The 6,296-nt window shown below is 45.0% G+C and overlaps 1 protein-coding gene across 5 annotated transcripts in view; it reads right to left on the bottom strand.

Annotated features, from left to right (window-relative positions):
* Positions 1-351, bottom strand: part of FNDC3A (fibronectin type III domain containing 3A) — a 182,814-nt gene extending 182,463 nt beyond the window's left edge. For all 5 annotated transcript variants that reach the window (XM_059902752.1, XM_059902748.1, XM_059902750.1 and 2 more), the window contains exon 1: positions 99-351. The gene's annotated coding sequence lies outside the window, so the exon portion shown is untranslated. The remainder of the gene's footprint in view (positions 1-98) is intronic.
* Between the last annotated feature and the right edge of the window lie 5,945 nt (positions 352-6,296).

Here is a 6,296-nt window from a genome sequence, read left to right on the forward strand (position 1 = left end):
GGCGCCTGCCCCGGGTGGGGAGGGTGCGGGGGGGGAAGACGGGACCCGGACGCCTCGGTCTGCCACACCTTTCCCGAAGGGAGCGCCCGCGCTCTCACCTCCGAGTCACGCCGCTCTGAGGCGGAGCAAGGCGGCTACCCCGGCGCCTCTTCTTCGGGTTCCTGATCGTTCTCGCTCCACTTCAGCGGCAGAGCCAGCTGTCGGGGCCGCCGCGGCCGCCGGCGCACTGACTGTTGGGGTGGTTTCCCGGCAGTGACGGTGCCGCCTCAGCCCCGCTCTTCGCTCCCTCTCCGCGTAGCTCCCGCTTTCTGTTTCACCCGAGGGACCACGAACGCCGCCGCCGCCATGCTTACTACGGAGCCGGGAGGAGGAGCCCGGAGTCGGCGCGCCGAGTGCGGCTGCGCGAGCCCAGCCGACGGCGCCCCCGGCCGGCCCGGACCCCGCGTCCCCGCCCCGCGCCCTGGCCCGCCGCCTTGCTGGTCTTTACCGGTAGCGCGAGGCGCCCGCGGAGCCGCCGGTGCGGGGCGTCAGAGTCTCCGTCGCCGCTCCCGGGGCGCCCATCGCCCTCCCGGGGCTCCGGGCTCTCTCCTGAGGTCCGGCAACGCCTGGGTCGTCGCAGCCGCCGCCGCGGCCAGGCTGCTAGCGACACTAGGGAAATGAGGAGCCAACTGACGTTCCTGGGGCTGCTCACACACTTCTCAGTCCAGATTGTAAAAGACTCCCTCTGAGGCGCACCGGGTCTGCCTTTTTCAGGAAGCACAAACCTTAATGCCGGCAGGTGCTTTTAAAGACACTCTCCCAAGGAATAGGAAGCCAACCGAAGTGGGCTTGGATGGTTTCAATCCCAAACGCTTACACCCCAGGAGCTCTTAAGCAAACAAAGATATTGAGATATTTACTTCAGCTGGTAACGTGAGGGTTAGTTTCTTGGTCTCTTCCCCAGTCAAAACGCGTGGAAACCCATTACCTTAATTTGTGCAACAGCCCGAAGACTTACAAGGGAACGCGGCCGAGATTTCCTTGAACCTGCAGCAACTGGGGGCGCTGCAATAATGCCTGAGGGCCGGTCAGGGCTGCTTCCTTTTGCGGTTTCCACGGGAGGACTTGGGATGGGGGTTGTCCTTGGGACGGGGAGTCTAACCCCAGGAACTGTCCCCTCAGAAACAATGACGACGTACCCAGGCTCCTTGTTCTGGCTTCATTTCAGCTTATGAATTGTGCTGCCTTTAAAACATAGCAGTGCTTTTTTTCCCCACCTTTTTACAGAAATCCTTTTAAAATGTACTTATTCCCTACATTCTTAAGGAATACAATGGTTAATGAAATCCTTTGTTGATGACTAGCCACCAAACGCCATACCTTGGCCATACGCTAGTCCCAGGGCATTGCTGAGGTATATAGGATCTCTACTTAGGTGATCTCTTTTTTTCTCGTTGGAATGTTCTCATCACCTTTTCTAATATCTGTCACTGCTTCTCATCTCATCTGCCTCTTGATCCGCTCAGATCCTTCCTCTCATCCTTTCTACTTTACTGTTTATTTTTTACTCTTTTCTCCTTTCTTGACTGCTTTTCTCTATGGCTCCAGGTGATGACTGATCAGATGTTTATATCCACAGTCAGCCAATGAGAGATTTCTTTTCTTCCTCTTTGCCATCAGTAAATAGGACAGTGACTGTATATCAAGGGGTATCCTGAGATATTTTCATTGTTGTTCACTCTCAAAAAGTTCTTCTTCCGCCAGAGGGGTTTCCTTTTCTTAACTTCCAGATTTGGCCCTCTTCCAGACAAAATTACTGGAAAGCTGGCCTCTGGATAACTGAGGCACAACTGTATTTTGTTTTAAAATATGAGGGTTTATTAGAGCGTGGGTGAGTTGGGTGGCTTTTCTGTATTGCTGCCCTAGCTCTGTTTGGTCTGAGACTAAGGGAGTGGTTTCCAAACCTGACTCTATGCTAGTAATTTCCAAAGCTTCCTACTTGGAAACTTTTTAAAAAGACAGAATCTTGTAATCCATCCCTCAAGATTCTGATTCCTTTGGGGTTGGGTGTGGAGGTGGGAGAAATGGAATTTTAAAAAAATTATATTTTGGACATCCCTACATGTATAGGCACAACAAGAAAGAACAGCTATTTTGAAGGAGACTAAGACATAATTCAATAATGTCACTGAAGTAGACATAGATTAGTCAACAGTGTACAATGCTGTAAGGTTGAGTCAAGCGAGGACCGGGAAATTTATGTTCTGTGGAGAGAATGAATCACACACATAAATAATCCTAGCATGGGCACCAGTATGAATTCTCTGGGAATCCAGAGAGGGACAAGAATTTACATTGACTTTGAACAGGTCACTTCTCAGTGCTTCATTTTTCTTATCAATAAAATAAGGGTTATTTAAAATCCTCATCTTTTTCGAGCTCTGAATAATACCCAACACTTTGACCACTTATTTCCTTGAATAATTCTTCTTCCTCTGGCACTATACTCTCTTGGATTTTTTCCTACATTTCTGGGTACCGCTTCTCTGATTCCCTTGCAGATTCCTTCTCCTCTCCCTAGCTATTAAATTGTGAGGAGTACCTCACAATTCAGTCTAGGTTCTTTTCTGTTTTCATTATAATCTCTTGGCCTAAACCTCATCATCCACCCCAATGGCTTTAGTTATCATCTATATGCTGATGATTTCCACGTATGTGTCTCTAGCCCAGTCCCTTACCCTAAATTCCAAATCTGATACCTACTGCTTCACTGACATGTTCACTTAAAGCCTCAAAGTTACAAAGTTTAGTCCGACTTAGTTCACAAACTCTTCCTGTTTTCCTTTCCCCTCATCTATCCAGTTGTTCAAATCAAACAAGCAGTAGTCACCCCTGATATCTCCCTCCTTCTCATTCACCATATTTGTTGCAGCACCAAGTCCTAGCAATTTTACCTCCAAAATCTTAAAATTGGCCTACTTCTTTCCAATTGCTACCAATCTAATCTGGTCTCACTGCATACAATCTGAGCCTTTATTCTCCACTTTGCAGCCAAAACAGTTTTTCTAAAAGCAAATAAGATTATGCCACTTCTCATATAAAACCCTTAAACAGGGTCTCATTGCTCTAAGATAAGACTAGCATTCTTAAGGTGGCTTACCAGAACATGTGAGGTCTTGCCTTTTCTAGTCTGATCTGACACCACTCTCCCCTGGCTTCCTGTGTGGAAGACTTCCTGGCTGCCTTTTATTTTCTCAAATGTGCTGTAATCCCAACAGCCATAGGCCCTCTGCACATGACCTTCTTTTCCCTTTTAACTTGAGTAAGGAAAAACATTTCTGACTTCCCAGACAAGTTCAAGACATTTGTTGATGTCAGCCCTCCTACCACCATGTACCTTTCCCTCTATGACTTATCACAGCTTGTAACATTTGGTATGTGTAAATACTAGGTATGTGTCTATTGCTCCCTTCATGAGGAGAAGGACTGAGCCTATTTTTGCTTACACAGTGCCTGGCATTTAGTAGCTGCCCAATAAATATTTCTTAAATGATTGACTGTGTTCTTTGAGGTCCCTTTCAGCATTCTAGAAAGTTATTGAATCATACAATTAGGAGATTACTGATCACTTTTGAGAGAGGAATCTTTTGTATGATTAGTGGGAGCAAAGGAACTGCTGTGAGCAGGAAGCTGGTGCTGCTTGCTGTGCCATGTGTAATACAGTCCTTTGACCCAGAAAATTCAGGTCTTCTTTTTTTTTTTAGAGGAAAGTTCCCCTTTTTTTAAAAAAAAATAAATTTATTTATTTTTGGCTGCGTTGGGTCTTCGTTGCTGCACTTTCTCTAGTTGTGGTGAGTGGGGGCTGCTCTTCGTTGCAGTGCGCGGGCTTCTCATTGCGGTGGCTTCTCTTGTTGCAGAGCATGGACTCCAGGCACGCGACCTTCAGTAATCGTGGCACACGGGCTCAGTAGTTGTGGTGCACGGGCTTAGCTGCTCCGTGGCATGTGGGATCTTCCCGGACCAGGGCTAGAGCCTGTGTCCCCCGCATTGGCAGGTGGATTCTTAACCATTGCACCACCACGGAAGTTCAGACTCAGGTCTTCTGCTAGCATCCAAGAAACTGTAGCAGGCTAAGTTATTAGCTTGCAAGGAGCATAACATCTCAGACCCTTCACATCTCTTAACAAGATATGATGGGTTGAAGAGAAAGAAAGAGATGAAAAAGTCAAACGGCAATGGAGACTTGTCTTTTAGGAAGTTTGGGGGAAAAGTCTGGTGAGGAAGAGAGCTGGGACAGAAGATTGAGGTGGGAGGGTAGTGCTGGCCGAATCCTCTGAGCAACCCTGGGGGGTCGTAACTCAGAACCAGAGAGAACACTAATTGCCATTGCTCGTCTCTTTGGATGGGGAACTGGTGCAAGTCTGGAAGAGGAGAGGAGGTGAAAGCAGTTGATCTGGAGGTACACCCGTTAAAGTAGCCAGAAGCTTTTTGTTTGTCTCTGAGGGGTGTGGTATAATGTGGGGGAGGAGAGAAAGGCTTTGGAGTCAGGTAAATCTGGGCTCCAATCTCAGCTGTATTACTGACTGATTGATTGATCTCGGGCATGTTATCCTCCTGAGCCTCAATTCCTAAAGATAAAATACCTACTTTGCAGGATTAAGTGGCATAATGCATGAAAATGCCTGGTATATGCCTGATGCTCAGTAAATAAATAATAACTATATGATTAGGATGTCCTGGATAATGTGACCTGGTGAGGTTGGGAAAGTTCAGAACCTTCCTCAATATTTCCAAAGATACTCAGGGGGGGACTTGGCCAGAGTTAACTTTTGCTCCAAACTCTTTATCCTGTTGCAATCTCCATCCCTCACCATGCTTTCCCAGCCATGCTTTGCTCCATGGATGAAACAGCTCCTTCCCTAAAAGCAAACAAGGAATAAAATAAAAAGCAACTTGACATTGAACGTTGGCCATTCCCACCACAGGAAATTTGTCACTGGCCATCATTCTGCTCAGACCCCACCCTGCCACTATGTTGCTTTGGACCCTCACTCTACTAAGAACCTTCCCCACATTTTTCTAAATTTCTGGGACCCCCCCCCAAAATCTGTCTTGGGACAATTCCCAAATTCTTGTTAATTTATTACTCAGAGCAATTTTGCTTTTTGTTTTCTGCCCTCATTTTTATACAGAATAGCCTTGGAAGCCTTACTTTCTTTTCAAAAATCAAAAAGATCCATTCAGTGATTCAGTGATTTTTGATGAAGAGTTAATTCTGTCCTAGAAAAGTAGTTCTTAAACTTCAGCATGAATAAAAATCACCTGGAGTGCTTGTTTAAGATATAGTGGTTCTACCATGTGTCCTCCGCACCAAGGTTTGGATTCAGGAATCTGCATTTTATAAGCACTCCAAGAGTTTCTGATGAAGGTAGTCCATGGGCCATATTTTGAACATCTTAGAACAGCTCAAACAGCAGTCAACTTTCACAAATAAGATGGTTTTTCTCTCTGTGACATGGAGTTAAACTAGGATTGACTCAATTGTTCAAGAAAACTGCTCATCTATGGTTCAAGTCTTTTATGTTGTTTCTTCTTTATAGAGAAACCAATTAGGAAAGACTAAGGAATTCCTTAATCACAAAATGATATCCTAATAGCCCAAATTTGTCAGTGTTAATGATATGGTTTCAAAGCAGTGCTACTGGAGACAGTCTTACTTCCAAAGAGGGGAAAGTCTTATCTGGTTACTGGCCAGGACTTATTAAATAGGTTCCTGACCTGAAGGGGCTATACAATAATAGACAGATTACAAGGATTTTCTCTAGGTTGAAAAAATAAGGTTTCTATATCTGTCTTTTAGACTGTCAACAGCTCTTTGATGTTTTGCACAGCTTTAGGAGGCACTGATAGCAGCCCTGGGGTTGAACACACCACAGTCATTATCCAGCATAACCAGATGACATATGAATCCATTTTAAAGACAGAAGAAGGAGATAGGCATCTATAATGACAATGAGGCCAAAGATGACTTGGGATTTGAAAAAACTATCTCCAAACTACCTGCCTTTTTTTTTTTTTCCAAAAAATCAAACTTCAAAACCAGAGCAGTACTTTATCAAGACAACAATGGGATTTTAATCTAGAAAAAATAAAAATAAAATTTAAATGAGTTAGGAAATGAAAATTCAGATAATCTAAATGCAATTGTCACCAAACTTAAAATTCTTCCACAAATTTCAGAAGTAAATATTTAAACCAAACTGCATTTTAAAACTACCAGGCAAATCGACTATTCATGGCAAGTAGAGCAAATATCT

This window comes from Balaenoptera ricei, chromosome 18 (assembly GCF_028023285.1).
Source record: "Balaenoptera ricei isolate mBalRic1 chromosome 18, mBalRic1.hap2, whole genome shotgun sequence".
NCBI lineage: Eukaryota > Metazoa > Chordata > Mammalia > Artiodactyla > Balaenopteridae > Balaenoptera > Balaenoptera ricei.